Source organism: Sinohyriopsis cumingii, chromosome 1 (genome assembly GCF_028554795.1).
Source record: "Sinohyriopsis cumingii isolate HCF-2022 chromosome 1, ASM2855479v2, whole genome shotgun sequence".
In the NCBI taxonomy this organism is placed as follows: Eukaryota; Metazoa; Mollusca; class Bivalvia; order Unionida; family Unionidae; genus Sinohyriopsis; species Sinohyriopsis cumingii.
In genome coordinates this window covers 40,158,507-40,182,098 of record NC_142961.1, presented here as the reverse complement: position 1 = coordinate 40,182,098, position 23,592 = coordinate 40,158,507, and the positions used below count along the sequence as shown (strand labels likewise).

The 23,592-nt window shown below is 36.0% G+C and overlaps 1 protein-coding gene across 1 annotated transcript in view; it reads right to left on the bottom strand.

Moving 5' to 3' along the window:
* Positions 1-10,272, bottom strand: part of LOC149806757 (mucin-like protein) — a 51,801-nt gene extending 41,529 nt beyond the window's left edge. Inside the window, exon 1 of the mRNA XM_089957184.1 lies at positions 10,176-10,272. The gene's annotated coding sequence lies outside the window, so the exon portion shown is untranslated. The remainder of the gene's footprint in view (positions 1-10,175) is intronic.
* Positions 10,273-23,592: the final 13,320 nt, after the last annotated feature.

Here is a 23,592-nt window from a genome sequence, read left to right as displayed (position 1 = left end):
ATTGTTGTTGTGGGGTTTAACGTCATTTTTCAGCACGATAGGCTATACATGGCGGCCAGTATTAATGGTGGTGGAAGAACCACGGACCCACGAGAAGCTACTGGCAGGCTTTCTCACATGCCCACATTGGCTGAATCTTAGACTCGAACCGCCGCAGACAGAGGTGAGATGGCAGTGATCCGTAACGAAGAGCGCTTTAGACCACTCGGCCACTCGGGTAATGAAAGAACAAACATACAATATGCAACGTTGTATAAGCATTGGGATGAGCTTGTCCGCTTTCATAGCGTCATCTCGGTATGTGAAAAGAGAGACTAGTGATTCCTATTCTGTTGTGACGAATCTAAAATCATCGACGTCATACCCATTCTAATGTGACGAGTCTGGAATCACTGACGCCTGTACCCAACCATGAACACAAAATTAAAATATTACACGAATATAATGTATTTGACCAGGAAGATGTGTAGTTCATTCTCATAGATAGCACGCTCTCTAAATTTTAAAAAGTTAATAACTATCATGCATTGATAATTATATACGAAGTTAGGAACGTAGACACGTACGTAAACGGACCTTTTTATTAGTCTGATTCTGTAGTCTGTAAGTGGTCTGTCCATCGTTATTGTACAGACAAACATACAGACAGAGGGAAAGATATATCGGGTTAGATTAATATTGTTACATGCAGGGGTCACAAACCAAGCGAATCAAACACCTCTGTAAGTGTGTCCCATGTGTTCTAATATTTCCAAGGACCTTACTGAATTGAAAGGTTCTTAAACGTCCAAACACTATGAATAATTTCCTTCTGATCACCCAGTGACCACACATCACAAGAAGCTCTAATTACGCGCTGGCATGTTTTTATTACTTGGTTCACATTTGTAGATTCACGGGTAAGCCTTTTTGAAATGAACATTAATACTTCAGGACATACAGTACCAAACACGACCAGACATCTGATAAAAACAGTATTCCTACCTCAAAATACTAAACGTGTATACCTAAAAATTACCAGGCGAATTCCCAATTCTGAGAAATTAGGGAGAGTCTACTTTACGAAAAAGTATGTATGCTGTCATAAAGTAACGTAAATACTGTACATTATGGCATTTACTCCACGAAATGAGCTATATACTCTGGTTTAAAAAATATCTTCCAACACCGATTGTCCATAATCAACAAATAAGCATTAGAATCTCAAAAAGCTGTAAACGGAGATGTAAATACAAATATCACATACACCAGGTTTATTAGACTATACTGGGAAAATATCACTATGAATGATATTGTAAATAACTTGACCAAAAAAAGGGTTTGAACAAATACTTTTGCCAAACTAAAGTGTTCAGTATCCTGAGGTATCTCTGTAACACGGCCACCAGTCTCTTTCATGCATAGCACGATGTGATGTCAATAACACCATGAATGTGATATTCGAGTAATGCACGATATGGATTAAGAATCTTACACGACACTGTGGATTGTAAAACAGATATTTATCTTCTGAATATGAATTTCGCAACAATATATAAAGAGACATATATAAAAAGATAATCAACAGAGCAGTCCATAATAATAGACATCGCATTAGTCGAGCTTGGTAATTTAAGAAGATATTTTAATTATCAATTTGGATGAAAAGGACAATGAACTAGTTGAAGATAACAATAATGTTGATGCAAAAAGTTATTATTTCCCTGTTACTCCTCAGTTTCTTTTGCTTTTAGTCAAAAGAAGTGGTTTCCTCTGTTGTTTTTGTCTGAGTACCGATGAGACACATTTTCAACCCATCACTCGTTATATCAGTAGTTGAAGAAGGCTGAAGCTTGTGAAGTGTGAATACACCATGCTTATGATGCAGTTCCTTGTGCGGTTTTCTGATCCCTTCACAGCTATACATTTTCCTGCATTTGAACTTTATTATATTCTTGTTTCATGATGAAGCTCAAAGTTTCAGACGTTAATATCGTTTGCCAAAGCATCGAGGATATATCAACATATAAAATTACCAGAGAGCACAACGTTATAAGCACAAAGATAATGATTTAATTAATGTATTAACAATGGTGATAAATAAATAATGAACTTCAGATTTAGAACACTAGCATTTATAGCACCTTACACTTGTCCCATAACTCACTTTAATATATTAAACTGGTTAGATGTTTTTAACCAAGTTAAAATAACAAGTAAATCACAAACAAGATATAATTGTGATACCTTGAAACTAATTTCTTACTATATGGACAAAAGCAAATATAATTTTACTTCGTAAGTTTACAATGACTATTGAAAAACGGTAACAGAGCACAGTGTGACAAGAAAATTTCAAAAAACAGCTCAATCAAACTGGGGAAACTAGATGGCAACAAAATATGTAGTCAAATACAAAACATAAAAGATATTATGCAGTCTGTTTCTACTGATCAAGACAATGTACAAGCTTTGTTTGAAAAGTTAATCTTGGGTAACGAGGAATATGACTCAGATGAAACATGTGCAATAAGGTTTCAGCAACAGAATTTCAATTTAACAATGACCATAACCTATGCTGTTTATAGTTGGAAAAATGTTTGCTACTTATTGACATGACAATGAATACTGACAGCATTATTTGGTATTTTAACAACATTAACTGGTCAACGTAGACATTTAAAATGGGAATAAATATTGACAAATCGGTAAGACATGTATAGAAAAAATGATACAAGAACTATAAAGCATGGTGTAACGAATATATGGACCCAGAGGATGGTGTAATTTACTAATTTAAATAGCTCCAAAACGTTAATAGCTTAACTGAATAGCTTAAAGTTTAAAACTTTTGACCTTGTTAGAACCTTTTCATTTTGTTCCTTTTTGTTACCAAAATACAAACGCTGTTAAATAAATTTCCAAAGAACAAACTGGCTAATGCAACAAATAGCAACTGATATTATCGGATAATTGGTAGGAAAACATTTCCTGCGAATGTTAAAAGCAAATTGGTAGCACTCTCCAATACTAGGCAAAACTGCATTGTTGTTTTTAACAAAATTTAACAAATAATCTGCAACTTTTCTCATACCTCATTTTAATTTGCGATCAGACTGTGTCTATATCACCACTACATCAACCACTACCACCTGTAATATGCACGTGTCCTTCCACCACACCTCCACTTAAATCTTGTACACAAGTTTATATGGTCATACCAAGATTTGTTGCCATCATGTCGATAGCTATAATAATATCGTTACACAGCCCTCTTTAAATAGCTGTTTTATCCGTTCGCCCAGTGATTACCATTCTCTAACTTTTGAATATATGTTTCTAAAATTATCGTTTAATTCTGTTAAGTTACCAACTGTCTGTTACATTCAATAGTTTGCAAACAGAAATATCAAAAGTATTATTTAAACAATATTTGTTATAATCTGTAATTTTGCCTATATAGTTTACAACTTGGTAAAGAATCAGGATTCGCAGAAAATAACAGAATCAAGAGCAAAAGCGAAACAAAACAAAGCTATAAAATGTACGTTCACCAAAGGTATTGTAATAACTTTATGGTATTACCAATGGAACTTTCCATGCATTATCGTTTATTATTCATTTATTGTGTCAAGATTTCAAGTTAAATGTTTGCGGTATGAAATAATGCTTCATCTATGAGACTGTAGCATTGATCACATCGTTTTAATTCATCACTGATAATGCATACCAGATGTCAACAGCTTTTTTCATTCCTAAAGGTATAACCCACCCCTATCCACTATTTCTTAGAACGCTGTCTATATTTTCTATGGATGTGTACTCTGTGTTTTATACTAAATATGAGTATAAACGCTTATTCTGGCCTTTGTATTTCCATATTGTTGTGACGCGTATAAAGGAATTCGGCGAATGGCATCAACTCTACAAGGCCTGCAAGGTCAACAATTTGTGAAAAACATTCTCATGTTATTGTGCCCTCTTCTTTCCAAGTTGGACCATGTGTGCATCATGCTGCACGTTTTCATGAGTAGTTTAAGAAACAAATTATATTACCTTTCTAAAATATGGTATTTATCAGCCAGAAATATGCTGTTATCCCATAAATTAGAGACTTCGACCATCTGAAGCAGTGTGACTCGGGATTGTGATAGAATCAATTACCACTTCAGAAGAATAACATGTTTGTCTACATTCGTTTGTTTTAACAGTAAGTTAGAATTGATGATACTGTTCATTGTTGTCAGTTCTATGCAGAACTTTTTATTTTATTTTAATATGCGAAATAGTATGAATTTGTTAGGGACTATTTTGAACCGCATCACAATTCATTGCATCATCGGTAAATTGCAGTCTCGCTCAACTCGCATCGAAATTCACTTTTCCGTTTTGTCCATTTCTACGAAATCATGGGTATCAATGTACGAATAAGATTTAGAGTAAACACGTACACCACGGACTTTTGAGAGGACGACTTGATTCTGTCTAAATTTTGTGTTCAAAGGCATTTCTTTCTATACAGTTCGAACAGTTGACTTGGTGACCGCCGTAGCTAGCCCTGAGCTAGACAAGCATCGATTGGCTAGCTAAGGTCGTGGTCATGTGATGTGAACAAGAGTCTGGAAATATGGGTGCAGACAGTGCCTGCCATGTAGCTGTCCGAGCGGTAATAGAGAAACATCAATGTAGAAAGAAATTCGGCCTTATATTCAAAATCCAATCAAAATCATTCATTATTTATCACATAACCAATATTAAATTTAACACTAGAACATTCGAAAAAGTAATTATTAATCTCAAATTTTGTAAGCAGATTTATTACATAAGTACCTTTGAATTCAAGTGCGTAATTATCAAGCGCAAATTCTTTAAAAAGCTGCTGCTCTCTCCCACTACAGTTCTCAAGTACGCTAGCACTAAAATAATTTTTTCATTGAAATACCAAGCTACTGTGCAAGAATGTGTTATAATCAATCCAATAAATTAAGCTGCTGTTGTGCATATTTTGCAACATAACAAATCGGTTGTTACAGTATCTTTAAGAACTCCGTTTGAGAGGGCAACTGTCGTTAAAATTACAAAGCATGAAGGTTTAATGAAAATATTCTTGCAAAATTTAAATTGAAAATTAGCGCAAAGAAAAAGGATAGGGTAGATTGATAATACTACATCTACCACAGCCATGTTTCAGCATTAACAGGCAAGCCGAACAGCTTAAGCAGGATAGTTGGTAAACGTTACTTGGCAAGAACGTGATTTCGTATCTAAGACTCAACACTTGGCAAGAACGTGATTTTCGTGTCTAAGACTCAACACTTGGCAAGAACGTGATTTTCGTATCTAAGACTCAACACTTGGCAAGAACGTGATTCTCGTATCTATGACTCAAACTTCAGTGAATAAGAACTGCAAAAAAAACCGTACAACACAGCTGTAAAGCCAGTAGATAAAGAGTGGTTGATAATAACTAAAGTAATTGGAAGTTTCGTTTCCTAACATATAACCCACTCTAGATTCGTAACGTGTCAGGATATGGCAGCCACTTGTTTATCAAGACATTTGCAAAACAAGAGCTCCAGATGAAGAGGTTATAAAACTACTGAATAACGATGAGAAATATATTTTATGTAGCAAGACTTCATGAGGGGTTGTATATAAATAAATGTGAAAAGATGGATTAGGTTTGTAGATAGCTTTTAGTTTATAAACCAATCTTTAGAGCCGATGGTTCATAATCTGCTGATCAATACATGACGATGGTACTACTAAGACTGAAAAACAAGAGATCAAATTTACCAAACCGCTCTGCAGTGTTAGAATGACTTGTATGTGTACGAATTCAGTTTTACCCACTAAAGTCTAAGTACGGTGATAACATCACGCTACTCATATTCGGTACAACCCCACAGGATCATAGTAATTAAATATAAAAGTTTGTATTCTCGTTTATATATTATGTGTTATTTTAATATGTGATTGTATGTCACGTAACAATAAATCAGACTTTTTATGGTTCATTTTACTTCAGTTTCTCACACAAACTAAAATTGTACTTATGTTATTTTAGATTTCATATTTTTAGGAAAGTTCCAACCTGATTATATGTTTGTATCCGTATTGAAATTTTTCCTTCCTAAATATATCACACCTTAACTATCCCGTTGTTTGGCACACTTCGGTTACATGTATGAAAAAAACACAACAAACTTCGGAAAGTGGCGCCCAAGATGATCGCATGTATTGCCCACCCCTTACGACGCACATGTGAATACAATGTATTGAAACAGTGGGACCGATGCCCTAGCTCATACCTGTATAATTTTATTCATTAATTTGTTTATTATTTTGTCTCTTTTCGCATATATTTTGGTATTTTAGAGCAGAGGCGGTTGGAGCGAGACTAATGTTGACAAAAAGCAATAACCTGAAGGAAACAATTATCATACCGTGTGACATAATTACCTCAGATTATCGTCATGACCCGTTCTGTTATAGGACCCTATCAATCATACAATAAAAAAGACAAAACATCCAAAAACCTCCTTCCACGCATTTCCCTTGATATATTGCTGCTATTGCAGTTTTTGATGGCACACAGCCATAATATTTGACATGTTTTAGAGCTGATAAATTTTCCTATTTATCACGCCATCGTTGACTCTTCTGCGAATTTTGACTGCCGGGATAAATTTACGCTCACATGCAACTTGTAATTGCTGAGAGATAAGGGCTTGTAACTCTACCATACATTCCTTCATTACTCTGAGAACAGTGTTAGATGCAAAAGTCAGTTTCTACTTACCATTCTCTCAGTTCAACGTTAGGAATCCTGTTCCAAACACAGATCATAAGAGCAATATTAGGCAGTGGCGTCACTATCAGGGTGCAGACCACACCGGCTGACACCATCAGCTGGGTGACACCAAAATACTTGTATATAAAAATTTTGAATTTTTGTGCAGGAAGCAGGTCCATGGGGGGTGACACCATGAGTTACCGCATGACATTCCATACAAGATTTAAATTTTGAGCAGGAAGGAGGTCCATGAGGGTGATACCATGAGTAACCACACTTGTTGACACCAACCCTAGTGTCGCCACTGACAAGAGGTGGGTGAGAAACATATCCAGTTCTCAAAATACTTAAACGTGCCATCAGAAAAATTACTGCCATGACGCCAATGAAAGATGCACAAGATTGACTGCCGAAAAATAGGCCGGGACTAGTTTTATAATATGGACAGTGTGCCTGTCTCGTCAGATTGCATGTTCAAGTTCAGACGTCCTGAGACCAATCAGAACTGAATATAACCTACTCACAGCGTGACGTAATGAAAGCGTAGTCGCTCGAAACTCAGATTAGTCAAGTTATAAACTACTTTTAAATAAAACTACAAATAAATTAAATTATAAATAAGGTCTTTAAATCCTACATAGGGCCAAAGTTGGAAATTTCTCATTTATGATGATACAAGTTATGAGTGGCTCAACGCGCCCAAGCAATACAAAAATTAGAAAAGAAATCGGCGACGTGTTTGAATATCTGAAAGATAGTCACATTGTGTCATTTGATACACACTTCAGCATACAAAAATGCAACAAAACCTGAAAGTAGTTTAAGTTGTATCGGAAATAACAGTTTTAAAAATACATATACGAGTATCGCATTCTACCTCTGTACCAAACGACCTACACACGTTCCCTCTGAAACATACGATACCTATACTGTAAAAAAGGAGGTTACTTTCGGTATTTTAATATGGGCCGTTAAAACGTCAATAGCATTTATCTCCTCGCTTTGCATTCGATATAAGGTCTGTAATTATTCACTGGTTAAAGACGCAACTTTGTTCATTAAGATTTATTAGTACATGTGTTTGCAGTCGATCTATTCTACCTCAGGTATTTGTGTAATAACACTAAAGATAAATACAATTGATGAAAACAAGATATGTTATGAAATACCTGAGGAAGCAATATTGGATCACGGCGCTCTTGGATGAATCTGCTTTTTTCAGTTGACTGTCTGACAAACAGATGAATAGAATGAAGGAAAGGTAATGAAGAAGGATGCATGAAAAAAGAAAGACAAATAGATTGAAAGCAACAAGAGTTTAATCAAACGGAGACGACAGTGCGAAATGTAAGCCAAAATACAATTGATATTAAATATAATCCATTAGGCAACACCCTCAATGACATCTGAAAATGAATTATATTTACCGAAATGTCGTTCATTTTTAATGAATGTATGCAGCAGAAACAAAATTTTTTAAACTATCTTTCTACCAAACTACATACATACATACATACATACATACATACATACATACATACATACATACATGCATATATACATACATACATACACACATACATACATACATACACCGCTCCGGTGGCCTAGTGATTAGAGCGTCTGCCTCGGAAGCGGGAGGTCGTGGGTTCGTACCCTGGCCGAGTCATGCCAAAGACTTACAAAAATGGTACTAACAGCTGCCTCACTTGGAGCTCAGCATTAAGAGGTTAATGTTAGGACTGGTCGGCCTGGTGTCAGGATAATGTGACTGGGTGGGATATCATGCTACATGTCTGTGGCATGATGCCCCAGTGCTAGACATCACTATAAACTGTCACAGTGCAGACATCGTAGCGATAGGACTGAAAAAGTGTTAATGCTACGTTAAAAATCCTAATCACACATACATACATACATACATACATACATTAATTAATTAATTAATTAACAATTAACCAACCTACTGGTCAATAAATATTTTTACATGCGATTTAGTACAGTTATGGACAGAGAGATTGATGGATCGATACATGCTGGTTGGTTGATTGGTTTGCGAATTCGCCTCACTGACATATTGAATTGTCTCTTCTACTTTTTGTCTGTGACTATATGGCTACCATTTATTCCATTCCATATCTATTCATTGTAGATAGATAGATAGATAGATAAATGGATGGATGGATGGATGGACGGACGGACGGACGGACGGATAGATAGATAGATAGATAGATAGAACCAAACCTGCAAAAACAGATAGCCTATATATGGACTTTCGAGATGAGATATTTTCTCTCTTTCCATGTGGACGTATACGCGAAACGTTGGAGAACCTATCCGACCTGGTTCCAAAATGTGCAAGATGTTGAAATTTGCAAGATGTTGATATTAGACGCACAGAAAGGTCCCGTTGCTTTTTGATCTACCCGCTCTATGTGAGGTATATTGTATGATAAGGGGATGTGGAATCAATAACAAAAGTTACAGAGACTACTAAGCTTACGCTTTACGGTGAAACCCTTTGAGAAAGACACTAAAGCGGACAAACTGTCATCTGTAGACAGATGTCCTGTATATGAGTGAGACGGAAGTACCTTATATGAGTGAGTTTGTCCAAGCTGGTTCAAACTACCCTTACAGCCAGTTATTCATGTATGCTTAGCAATTGGTTATTTTCTTCAGCGTCATGGTAACTGGTTGAAAGAAATTGCATGCACTGAAAAGTTCCCGTGCCGTCATTAATTCAACAACTAAACATTTAGTTATGGAACAATTTTATAGTTTATATTTCCTTGCAAAGAAGAGTACCCTTATAAATAACGACAACGGTAGCAAAATCAGTGACCTCTTCCCGTGTTACTTAAAAACAAAATAATAAGCATCTCTGATGAAGTTTCTAAAATGTGTACTTCAGTCATGACAGAAAATGTCATGTTTTTATATATGCTGCTACAGTATTTGCAATAAATCCCTCGTTTCCTGCCCCCCCCCCCCTTTATTTTTAAAAAAGCATCAAAGATATAAAAATGCACAAAACTTAGACATTCCATTCATTGTTTTATGATTTATAACCTGACTGTTGCCAAGGGGGCAATAACACTGTCGATTTCTAAGCATTTCAAAACAAACGGGAAGATCTTGATAGAAACAATCAGACCGACAGGTTAGTGTCCTTTCCTGGTTTCTAGAACAGTCCATTCCAGTCAAAGTTGTGTCGTCCTATGTGTCCAATATTTGCAATGTCTTGTTTTAATATTGTAATTAACAAACGCAAAAGCCTGAATATGGAAATTAGGAAAGCATACCTGCTCCAAGGCAAACAATTCTGACTCATTCAAATGTGATTAACAGTAGTTTGCTATTACATAATTTGAGAAAAAATGCTACATCATTTACTTACTGAAAACTGGCACTGTCATTGCAACGATATCTGTTGAGTATTCCTTTCTTCCTAAATATCATGAGCAGCTGGTCGTGAGTACGTGATTATATTTCTGATGATCGACTATAGTCCCGCCTTCCAATTTGAAAATATTACTGGGATTGGATGGTGGGATGTAACATAAAACGAGGGGCAAACTGGTTTCCCTTGACCTTTGTTTCTTTTTCTTTGTTTTCTAAATAGGAGCGCTTCAAATACCGAGTAGTGAACTAGGAAGTTACCTTACATCAGATTACAGCTAACCTATTATTCTAGTTTTTTAACATAACATCTTCGAAAGAAGGCAGACTTATGCGTTAGGCAAAGATACTTTAGATGCAAAATGCAAAGATGTCGTTAACAGAGTGCCTTAAATTATACGCGAATACATCATTAAATAAGCGCCTTGATAACTCACCGTATTACATGTAGCTTTCCGAACAAGGATGTAGCACAAATCAATACAATTATAACGGTACATTGTGCTAGTACTATGTGTTGAATATTAGAATGGCACATAATGTTTTTTTATCAATAGCTGACCTAGAATGAAAGCAGTGTGTAAACCAGTCTTCATTCATGTTAAATTATTGTTGCAAGTACGAAACAAGTATGTTAACGCATACACTGGCATAAATATTTGCCTTGTAGCTACAACATGTTTCACCGCTTTCTCGGCATTATGTATACATACACACTATGTGAACCTTTATATTAGTGACGTGCACAGAAAAGCTGTCTAACAGTTTATCTAAACTTAATTTTTGCACAAAGATTTATCGTTTTACTCAGCGCGGATGTGTTATCTGTGTGTGTGTTTAAGCTGATTATCGCTCGGAATGTAGGGCATGTGCAGCTGCAATGCATGTAGCTTGTCTACACCTTTTACACATTTTCACTACCATGTAAGAATGTTATATTAGGTATTTGTTTTAATGTTGTGCTGAAAAATGTCTGAATAAAAATCTATCAAGCTAAACTTGAAATGGCACAAAGTTGGGTGCTGTACGACCGCTTCAAATTTTGTTTTAAAAGACGGTAGCAAATTGAAAATTACTGTTGCGAGTATTTTATGTATACCAACTGTTTGGTCTAAGGTGAGATTGCTGAAAAAATAAGAAAAGGATCTTCAAAAAAATAGCACAGCTCTTAGATTTATCGGCTGAGCAAGACATTTTTATATATCCGGTTCCCACATTAACAAATTCATAGAGCCAAGAGGAAGGTTCACACATATATCTAGCCCTAACGTTACAAACTTCCCACACCTAGGGTCATTCTCTCTGCAAAAGTCTGCCTTCTGTTCTGTGAATTTAGCCATTTTGAACTCAAAACATGTAATGGAGTATGAGTTTAAATGATTTAAATTTTGTTTTAACCTTAATTCCGATAAAGTCGTATCCTAATCAAAATTCTAAGCGTACAGTCCAATCGTTTTAGCTTTGTCCGATGTGCACAACTATATTACAATATATGCATACCTACCTTGCTAGAATGGATGAACTTGGTCGAGGACAATGTTTAAAACAGTAACGGGTGATGTTAGAAAATTTCGAAAATATGGTTTCACGGCGATTTTTCCTTTGGAAAATATAATATTTTTTCCGAGATCTCATTTATATTAATATTCACTGTCGACATGCGATTTCTGACAGAAGGTAATGGGGACGCAAACATTCTCCATGAGTGTGAGAGGTGTTTCTTTTTTTATCGTTAGTAGTGATTGGAGAATCCACTTTAAAGGGAATTACTCTGAGAAGAACAACTGTGCTTACTATCATACTATACTCGACTGCATCGGAATACACAAACATCAAATTGAGTACATCGTTCAATTCGATGGGATATGAAAAACACTTGAATTTGTTGCTGTTCTTGTTTTGTTTGATGATGATGATGATGATGATGATGATGATGACGGTGATGATGATGATGAATGATGATATATTTTGTTGCAGTAAGGACTATATTTCCACACAGAATAACCAGCCAAATGTGGGGCAAATTTGTTAGAAATAGGTATTCTGACAGGAAAATCGGTTGTTAAAGGGATAAGAGAGTGTATTGTATTCGACCAGTACACGTCTTGGTGGTTCTGCTGTGATTAAGAAACTGATCGTTTAAGAAACTGATCGTTGTAAACTTTCCAAATTAGATAGACATTATGTCGAGAATAAAAATAATATTCTATGTTATTTAAGGCTTTGAGTAAAATAAATGATTTCTACAAAAACCACTACACAGTGAGCTTTTTGGTCCAATGGTACTGCTACAGGTAATTTTGCCAGGAAACAACACATTGCTAAATAAAATAGCTTATTCGTAGTTCGATTGTTCTTTTCTTCGATGTCAAATTATCCTTTCCAACGGTTCTAAAGGATTGCTGTGATGTCCGTTTGTCTGGTTGTGGCTACTGTTATTGTGTCTGCATTTACCGTTGCTACCGACGAGGGATTGGGAAGAAGATAACCAGCTGGGTAATCATATTGTGTAATAGGTGTGGCTGTTAGTATATGTGAGTGCTGGCCATTAAGGTTGTATGTTGATCAGTAGTGTAGGTATGATTGGTAAGCGTGCTTGATAGTCAGTAACAATGTGTATTTGGTGCTGGTCACTAGGTGTAGGTGCTTGTCATCTTAAACCTATGAAGATGGTTAACTTTATATTTTTCCTTGTCTCCAGACTGGCCGATTGTGTTAAACCATTGGACCCTTTTTGACATAACCTTTCCCCTTCTCCAAGATCGGCACATGCGGATAAATCTAAGGACATTTCAAAAATTACTTTTCCCTTTGTTCCAAGACCGGAAAAAAATATTAAACCTATTGATTAAGGTTACATTTCTCGTGCCCCGCAGTGCCACTGAATAGCACGACGTAATGTTAAATTCCCGTTGTCCCTAGAGTGACCCGGTTGTTCCCAGAGTGAACTACTATACTACTAATAGCATAACACATCATATCAAATCAAAATAGTTTATGTTGACACTTATTCGATGTATATTAGTTTACCTTGCAGTGCATATTTAAAAATTGCATACACAATTATCGAATAACGTTGAAAACAGAACGATATATTACATATAGCGGGAGTTGTCTAGGTGACGGACATTAGGCCAAGCAATGCGACAAGCTACCACGCATTTGCCAGCTATAGCATCCGTTGTTTTCACGTGACGTCACAAAACGTGTGTACTTCTATATCAGCCATTTTGACTCCCTAGCCACGCAAACCGGCACCTAAAAACATTGTTCTTCCCAAATAATTATAAACGCACGTCTCATTTTGTGCCTAAGGATATAATAATAGATCACGTTATGTTGTCCATGTCAACCACGCGAGACCGAGTGCGTGACTTTTCCCCTTTTTCCTTCAAGCAATATATTGAAATTTCAACCATCTTTGTTATTCTATAATAAACAAAGAGATCCATCAAAAAGCGGATACATAAACAAAATGGATACAGAAACAAGTAGAAACATGTAATGATTTTCAATTGTCATGGGCTGAAACCAATCATTTGGTTATCGTTCAAGTTAAAAAGCCAATCGTTAATAAATAATTTCATATTTCTAAAAGCAGTTCAAGAATAATCGGTTTTGACATTCGGCACAAAGTCATGTTCCGTTAGGCACATGTTTCATTTTAATACACTGAAGATGAAGCTTCTTTGAACATTTATCGTTTTCATTCAATATCATCCTCCATACATCATATTCGCCACCAATACAATATTTTAACGTATTAATTAAAATTGGATTGACAGCTGTCTTTGGCACAAGCACTTGTTTTCGCGAGAAGTATTTGTTCATTAAGGTTCTGGCATAATATTAATGCTATGAAATTGTATTTCCTTAACTGATCTTGTATCCCAAAGTTCATTGTCCGGAAATACTCCTTCATGATGACAAGGGTAGGAACATCACATACAATATTTTTTAATAATGTCAATATTGTCAGTTTGTAAAAAGAAATGACTGCTTTTATATTTAATAGCAATATGCACGATTACGGTTCGACTTCACTTTTCTGTCTTTCTATATAAACCAGGGAACATCCAGTTTTAGTTTTATTTTGGTGCCATAGGGGCACTTAATTTCAAGTATAATCTATGTATCATTTCGATTAAGTAAATGTCCTTATCGGCAATTAAATCAGATTATTATCTTGAATATACGTGATGACTAATTTTGAGAAAGGTTTGTTAGGGACTCAAAATGGTGGCATAAGGTGCCCGCGCGTTGCACTGTGGATATTTGCGTTTACAATCGCGACGTCTATGAAAAGAAATAAAAAACTTTTAAAAAAATAATTAAAAAAATTAGTCAGGTGACCAAACATCTCTACACATCTTATGGTGTGAATGACATACGGCAATAAGTTAATTTACGGATCACAAGACTCCACCTGTCTACCACCAGTGAGTCACTTGTCGTTTATTCGAACTTTCAACGGGATACAGGCCAGTCATTATACCCCGAGCATCAGCTACTACATAATGCACCAGCTGAGCGAAATTTGTCTTACTAACATGACGTTTACTTCCCGGCAAGACTGACAAGTGGGCAGTTTGCTATTTATAAGATTAACAGATCTTTATTAACTTCATAAATTGTATTCCAACCGCGTCAAAATGTTGCTATCAACCGAAAATTCATGTTTCCCAAAGTGAGTAATCTGAAAAAAGAGTCCGTACTATGAATGCGCATTTTGAATTATCCCTATCGAAACCTGTAAGTAGAAAAATGTGAATGTGTCGGACAGAAATTTAGAATTATTCGCCATAGAAGAAATCGGTGATGAATTTCATAAAGCTTGTAATGTTAACATTTTGCAAAATAAAGGAACCTTTATCGTATAATGTTGTTTATTAGTCAAGACCAAGATCTGCTATCGCATATTGCTCCTGCAGATCTGTGTCTTTGCATTTTATTAAGGATAATGAGGAGAAAAAAGAACACAGACCCAGATCTGAGGCCATTCTGATTACAACACAAAGACTTTCTCATTCACATCCTTTGCCTCAAACAATAAATATCACCAACACCAACGTTAAATTCACACAATCAGTACGAAACCTAGGTGTTACTCTGGACAGTACTTTCACATTGCACCAACATGTCATGAACATACGCAAGGCTGCAAATCTTGAGCTGAGACGCATCAGCTCAATTCGCAAATATCTTTCAGTTGATGCCACTAAAACACTTGTGTGTTCATTAGTACTTTCAAGACTGGACTATTGTAACTCAATTCTGGCTGGTTCATCTCAGTATCTACTCCAGAAACTTCAAAAAGTTCAAAACACAGCTGCTCCGATCATACTTAGAGTACCACAATCAGAGCACACCTCCCCGCTGCTATGTACCCTACACTGGCTATCCATTCGATTCAGAACCAAACACAAAATTTGTTTTCTGAGCTACGTTTCACTGACGGACTCTAGTCCAACATGCCTATCCGACCTCACCCATGTGTATACACCAGCAAGATACTTACGCCCCGCTTCTGACAATCGTATACTCATTATTCCCACTATGAAAACAAAGTCATATGGACAGCGTTCTTTTGCATACAAGGGCCCAGCAACGTGGAATGAATTGCCCACTGAACTTAGACACAAAGACACAGTGATCACATTCAAGAGTGCTCTCAAAACTCACTTATTTCGACTGGAAGAACAAACTTAAAGACCTAATAATGCTTCCTACCTTAAATATTCTCAGCATGTTTTTTTATATTTTCTAATTTCATGGTGTTTGTGTTTGTAATCATATCATTATATATGTTTTTTATCTTATAGGTGTTGTCTAATGTTGTAAAGCGCTTAGAGCTTCTAAAGATTAGGCGCTATGCAAAGTCCTCATTATCATTATTATTATTATTATTATGATTATTATTATTATCTGCCAACGCACTTATCAGGGTCTATGTTGTTTGCAGTTTGGTTGGACTAAGAAGTGAGCATATACGGTATATTGGTACAAATTAGCTTACAAACGTACACAATGAAATCAGGAGAATAACCTTTATTGCAAAGACACTCAGATTCAGATTTTCACTGATAATGTTCAGAAATCATTCGCATTCCTTTTTTAACTGATGAGTATCACTGCTACTATTTATCCCTTTCTATTTTCTGCTAGTCCGTGAATTAGTGGACTTTCCAAGAGAAATAATATTGAAGTGAATTATCGACGTTACTTTTTTTTTAACCCAGGAACTAATGTTCAACAGACATCGATAATATTATGACCACAGAATTTAATCGACCATGTTCTCAGTTGCTTAGTGGAGTGATACATGACGACCACGTCAGAGAACCGCCTTCGAATCCCATTATGGGCATCTTTGACAGTTTTTCCAAGTATATGCTTTGTTACCTCGAATCGAAAAAGTATATCATATCTCGTGCATGAATACAGACAAACACAAATGAGCATAGACGATAAACAGCTGACATTACAGCTAAGAAAACTCTTGCAGTTTCATGCACTCAGTGAAATACGTGTTATTCACTCGAGACAAGGAAATATCCTCTGTTCATTTTTTGCTAGGCCATTCTTTATTGGAAAAACAAGTTTGATGACTTCACTGAAATGAAATACCAGATTTGTTTTCACTTCCGTGTCGACAACATTATGATCAGGAAATTAGAAATGATTTTTTTAAACGCTTGCGTGGTGTAATGGTTAATATGGTCGGAGTGGGGGACGGGCAGCAGAAGAACAAAGATCTTTTTATTCAACTACTTTTCATGTGCTGATTTACCGTTATTTGAGAAGGAATTTGTGGGGATTCACAGAAGAGAAAAAAAAACAACGTTACGCCGCTAATATTATCGCCCTGGATACAGTAAGAAATCTTCTACTTCAGTCTACTCATAGATATTGCTAACCAATCCGTTTAACCATCAGATAAAAAGGATTTGCTTACTCCAAGTGAATAATTGAAATATTTCACCTCGTGGGTGTGAAACGCAAATGCTGAGTTTTCCCACCCACTCGATAAAATATAACCGTTATTCACTCGCTTCAAGCAAATATCTCTCCTCTCAAGAAAAAACATGTAAAATATTTATATTTTCCTCTGAATCTAAGAACTTTTAACATATGTTCTCTCATTAAAATGAAGTAACATCTTTTAACAGTGGCACGTACAAGAATGAATGGGACATGCACGATGAGCAGAATATGCAACAGGTAAATGTCAGTTTCAGACGCCTCTCTTCTTATCCGTAATATTAGTAATTGAAATGTAACTTTAATGTGCTTTTTCTTTGTAATGCAAAACATCATCGTTGCGTTCACGAAATTAATCCCGACTTGTCTAACTTGGCCTGAACTCGAAACTACTTTTGCTAGCATGATACATTGTGGCGGCGGAAGGAGAGGAGGTCACACGTAGAAGATTGTCGCCCTTTTTAGCATCATATGTGGTGCACACATCAAAACCCATTATTATTATATGTATTCATACAACGACATCTGAGATTATTTATAGACGACTTGACTGAAATGGTTGAGCTATGCAGGAAAGCGTGTGGTTTGCGCTTGAGTAAGAGCTTGTCCTTTTCGAACAATTTAAAGCTGCATTTTCTTGTCGATTGAGAAAATATCATAACATACCACAACACCATTTTGTATTTCTTCCAATAAAGGACCCTGCGAAAATTCTTTGCTAAATGAATCGTGATCTCTTATGATATGATGATTAGTTACCACTTTATTAGGTGTGTGTGTGTGTGTGTGTGTGGTTTGGATTTTTAACGTAGCTTTAACAATTCTCCAGCCATATCTCTATGGTGTCTGCAGTGTGGCAGTTTATACTGATATTTTGCACTGAGGCATCATGCCGCATACATAAAGCATCATGCCCCACCCAGTCATATTATCCTGACACCAGGGCGACCAGTCCTAACACTAACCTCTTAATGCTGAGCGCCAAGTGAGGAAGCAGCTAGTACCATTTTAAAAATTGTTTGTAAGACTCGAACCCGCGCATCCGAGGCGGACGCTCTAACCACTTAGGCCACATCAGCGGTTGTTACCACTTTATTCAGCTATTGTTTGTTGGGTTTATTTTTCACTCATTTAGTGTAAACTAAAGGACATAAAAATATCGTCCATGGAGAGCCTCTTATGAGGCATATTTAGCGTTAATTAACGGAAATACAAATGTTGGCTATTAAGTGTTTCAACTGACATTGCCCAATTTTCATACTTTAAATTTATTTTACCGGATGGTTAGATTAGACATGTGACTCAAGAGCTAATTCACACTCAATAATTAAATGCGGTTGCTTATTCATGAAAATTGACAGACATCCTTCAAAAAAGAACACATCAGAATCATGCGAATAGTATTTTTGCACAAAAAGTTTAAACGAAATTTAAATATTTCAAGCATTGTGTTTCACAGCTTAAAAGAGTATACTTTAGTTTGCAAGGAATGTATCCAGTGTAATATTGCTGGACACTCTTTAATCCGGCATAAATCCCACTGCAACGTCGCCCTCTTAGAAAGAGGGGTGGTTAATTTGGTTTGGCTGGCGTTATCCAGAGAATGACCTCCCTCGATATTATAGCCCAGCGGGAGTGAAAGAATATTGGAATTTCAACAGAGAACTGAGCGAGAATACTGGGAAGAAATAAACAATACGAGCCCCCTTTTGACAAGAAAATAACAAATTTAATCAGAACAAATTAAAAACGGCAATTCCAAATCAGGTTAGATTATTTAAGTAGAATTTAACTGGTGTGTCCAATTTGGATTTATTACATCATCATAATGAGAGGTGAAAAGAGCGCAAGGTTCACGATCGATTGCATCACCTTCCTGTCTGACAGTATATGAACGTCTCATAGTGCATCTTTCCTAAGTTCTATGTCCCGGCCCTTCATGGACTTCCTGGTCCCTTTATTCTGACCTCGTCCTTCTTTCTTTCTTTTCCCCGTACTCCTGTATTCGGAGTGTCTCGTCTTTCTCTCAGAAAGCTGTTCCTTAAAGGACAAATTTACCCCATAATACTGTATACCTACTATTTAGAGGCTCATACAATTCACTTAAAGTTATTCAGAGCATGCTGCTATCCATACGCCGCGTAAATTCTGACTTAGTACGGTAGGACATTGACCTCGCTTCCAATGGCAAGTCTACCAAATATTACCATATTAATTTACATATGCTACTACATGTTCGATTACTATTGCTTGAAATTCAAAAGAAATGTAACTCACGGCATTCCTTAACTACAAGATTATCCAAGCATTACAAACTTAGGTAATTATCGCTAACTCACGATGATCTGTATCGTCCTAACAACAGAGGAAGTTATTTCATATAATCATATGAAATCCTACACATATGAACATTTGGATCGCATCAATCAATTCTACCAATGAACTAATAACTGTAAAATTAAAAAGGTAAATTGCATAACAGTTATATCATCAACACTTTCCATGAAATTGAGTAAAATAAATTACATAACATCTCTATTATCAACACATTCCCATGAATTGAATAAACGATACATAATATAGAAACCTAGTCACAGCAACCTTGTCGTTGTTTTTCTTTCAGGCCTTGTGCGTCCTAGAACTAAACATGCTTTTCTTTTTACACGACGATCACCTGGTCCCTTCCTTGTTTCACGAGGAAAGCACTAACCACTTTTATGCTTCCATGAAGTCGAGACTAAATTTCCTCTTCTAGGAAATTTACAGACTAAAGAATTTCAATAGGGTCGTCACTTTAAAGTCAGATTGCTCTAAAGTGTACGCCCTAATTTATTATACCCAATCGTATGCAAGATTCCCTAATCTTTCCCAAAGAAATAATTCCTTTCATCAAGTTTAGACAGCTCAGAACCTGTGTACGACAATGCGTGACAATTTTCCCTTTGAAAATATGATAAGTGGACATAGGTTCCTACCAAGCGGTTAGGGTTGGTAGCTCAAATGTTAACTTTCTAAGGACCGTGTTAAGATACCCCGGTCAATTTCACTGGGTCGGAATGCTATTCCTTTTGAAGTTTACACTTATATGGGGAGAGATGAACGAAGAAAGGTCGAAGTGACCCTTCAGAAAGACTTTTCTGGCTTAACTGTGATAAGACTTTAATTGCTCAATGCATTCAACTTTAAAGTTTCTGTAATTCAAACTTCGACACTTCACACCCACACATTAAAATATAAAATAACCAATAAAAAATGTATTTTCGGGAATAAATATCTAAGAAATATGAATTAAAACCTTCATTTTATAATCTGCAGGAAGATATCCGTATAATGTATGGACTAAACCACGTTGTAATTATTTGACATCCCAAATACTTAGATGAAATGAGAAATGTGTCGTGCATGGAACAATTAGGATATTAACCACTTAGCATTAAAATTAAAATATCACGCAATACATGCACATTTTATACAGCACTTCTGCCGTCTAATTTTCACATTTTTCTTCGAAGCAAATGCAGATTAATCAAGGCGAATATCGGTTCGCTTTAATTAACTTTTATTTCAGCTTTTCAGTTATGGCCATGCTCTAAAATGCAGGCCTCTTTCTTGTCGAAATTGACTGATTTCAAAACGTAGGCGTCTTGAAACGTCTGACTGTCAATATCCATTCACATGTACAACTCATTTCTCTGGATTAAGCATGTAAAAGTAATCTGTTTTTCAGAGTTATCGCCCATTGTAAGATGCACCAAAAGTTACTGGGGATTTTTGTTTTGTTTTTTAAAACGGAAGAAAACATCCGATATCAGTACAGCTTACGATTGATTAAATGGCACAGAGATGCATTATTTAATTCATATTAGGCTACCAGTTTAGATTTTAAATGGCTGCCAAGACCAATTGAACAGATGGTCACGAAGTGCCGAAATGGCTGCCTATTATGTAATAACGAGTAGATCTGACCATTCTTGAGTTGAAAGTTTGCTCAATCTATGGAGCCCATTATTTGTCAACTCGTGCATCCATGGCGCCTTACTGTAAACATTGTCTCACCTGACTCACCTTGAGATAAAACTTTCCTTTGGATTGAAAAACACCAGCAGGCTTTTAATAAATTTCGAAAGCTATTACTCACTCGGTATATAAAATCTAGTCCCGTTTATCTATAGACGCTTAAGTGAAAGAATTCATGGAACTCATGTTGAAAAGGCCACAAAGAGAACTTATATAATAATTCTTTACGTATTTTAATTTTAAGTTCAGTTTAATTTTCTTAATTTTCTTCAAATATGTTGAATATATTTTATAATTACACATGTGCCCAAGCTAAACCTTACACCATTACCGTTAACTAGAAATGCACCGGTTGCTCACTCAATGTATACCATTTTCAGCGATCAAAGTCGTGTGCACTTTTAGTATAAGCGTAGCGCACACAAAAGTGAACTTAGTTTGAGGTTTGACTTGAGCACTACTGGAGATTATTACATTTACCAACAAATGACATTTTCAAACATTTGAAATTTAATAAAGTTTTCATTTCATTCCATAATCTAAGCAGCTGTTTTTACGAACAATTTTAAAAGTGAAAATCTAGAAGTTGACAGCGATCACACTTAGCACTGAATAATTAAAATTTAATATTTCACAGCTGTACTCTTTCGCTCGATAGGTTTACATGCATACAAATAGTCCTTTATCTCCATGCCAATAGTCCTTTACATGCATATCAATAGTACTTTATATGCACACTAATAGTCCTTTGTATGCATACTAATAGTCCTTTATATGAATATTAATAGTCCATTATATGCATACGAATAGTCCTTTATATGCATATGCATACTATGCATATGTATGCATACTAATAGACCTTTGATTGCATACTAAGAGTTCTTATATGTATACTAATAGTCTTTATATGCATACTAATATTCAAAGTTACTGCCCACAAGACAGTTCGGGCGCAACTGCTAATATATATTGTCCACAAGCTACTTGGCGAAACACCCCCGACAATAACCTTTCCTTTGGGGTATGTAGGGTCCTCGATCATTTGTCTCACCAGCAGGGTAATACGGGAAAAGAGACGCGCTCTGCTGCACCACTGCAACTGGCCACAAAAGCAAACAGTCGGTGAAACTACGAATGGAGTGAATGGTATCTGAAAATCTTGTTGGCTGGCGTGTTGAAACCCGTTTTATTTCAATATCGTGTGATATCAAGCAAACTGACTCAGTCTTACTAGTTAGAGGTACGTGATGCCGCCATCCCTCCAGGTCCGTTATACTTTCAAAACAACACTAATTATAGAAGAAGTTCAATGTCACTATACCTAGAAATCTAAGATTCGTGACATTTTCCTGTAAAATAATTATGAGGCTGTGTCCTCTCACGAGCAGAGACTGAACAGCAGCTCACACAGTACAAAAATGTGCACACGTGTAGTGAAGGCAGAGGAATACGCTGGCACCATAGTGACGGATGTGTCTCTGGGCACACTGTAGCACTGTCAACAATCATAACTGCCCCATTGCTATTGCCCTTCAGATCACAGTTTTTAATTGTTGACCTAAATGCTATAAACTACAACCGGAAATCTTAATTTGTAAGACATTTCATGTGCACTATGAAGACTTGATGCAAATTTGTTCACTGGATTAGGAGATATGGCTAATTAATGGCCACTAAAATTCGGAATTCACGGAAGCAGCCGAGCTACTTATGTAAACAACTCAACACGCATACGCGAGATTGCGACGTCCCAAGAGAAACCTCAAATTGGCTAGTAGCATGACTTATTGGTGTGAATTTAACTAAAGTACCAAAAAAGTTTGCGTAAGGTTTACAACATTGTTTAAATTAAATATTGTTATGTATATTTAATTTAATTGTTTGTCTGTTAGTTTTACAATTTTTTTTATTTCATTACATGTTATTGTAATGTAACATTGTTTGCTGGAATTGACCTTGTCGAAAATTGAATTCATTTCTGCTTGATCTGAGTGACTTTTTTATTTATTTTTTATTTCATTTATGTAAACAACTAAAAATAGCTTCAGTATACTCAATGTGTATGAGCGTTTTAGCCAAATTATTATTCAGGTAAACAAAAGTGGTAAATATGTTTATCAGGGTCAGGGTTTTGGAGATTTCACGTGAATTTTATACGTTATTGCGTTGTAAGTAAACAATGCTCATTAGACCATTCTAGAAAGTTATTTTTCATTAGGTAATGGTTGTTTTTAGAAAATGCTAATGTGACCTGAGGTCAAGCAGAGAACTATATTATCTTGTGACCGTGAAGATTTTACCAGTCGTGATTTAACGTCTAGCACTTTAAGTTGTTTTATGTTGTGTCCAGTTTGGGCTGAATTTTATTTTCTTCAAGTTATTGTATTCAAGTGATTATATTCTTTGGAAATACAAAA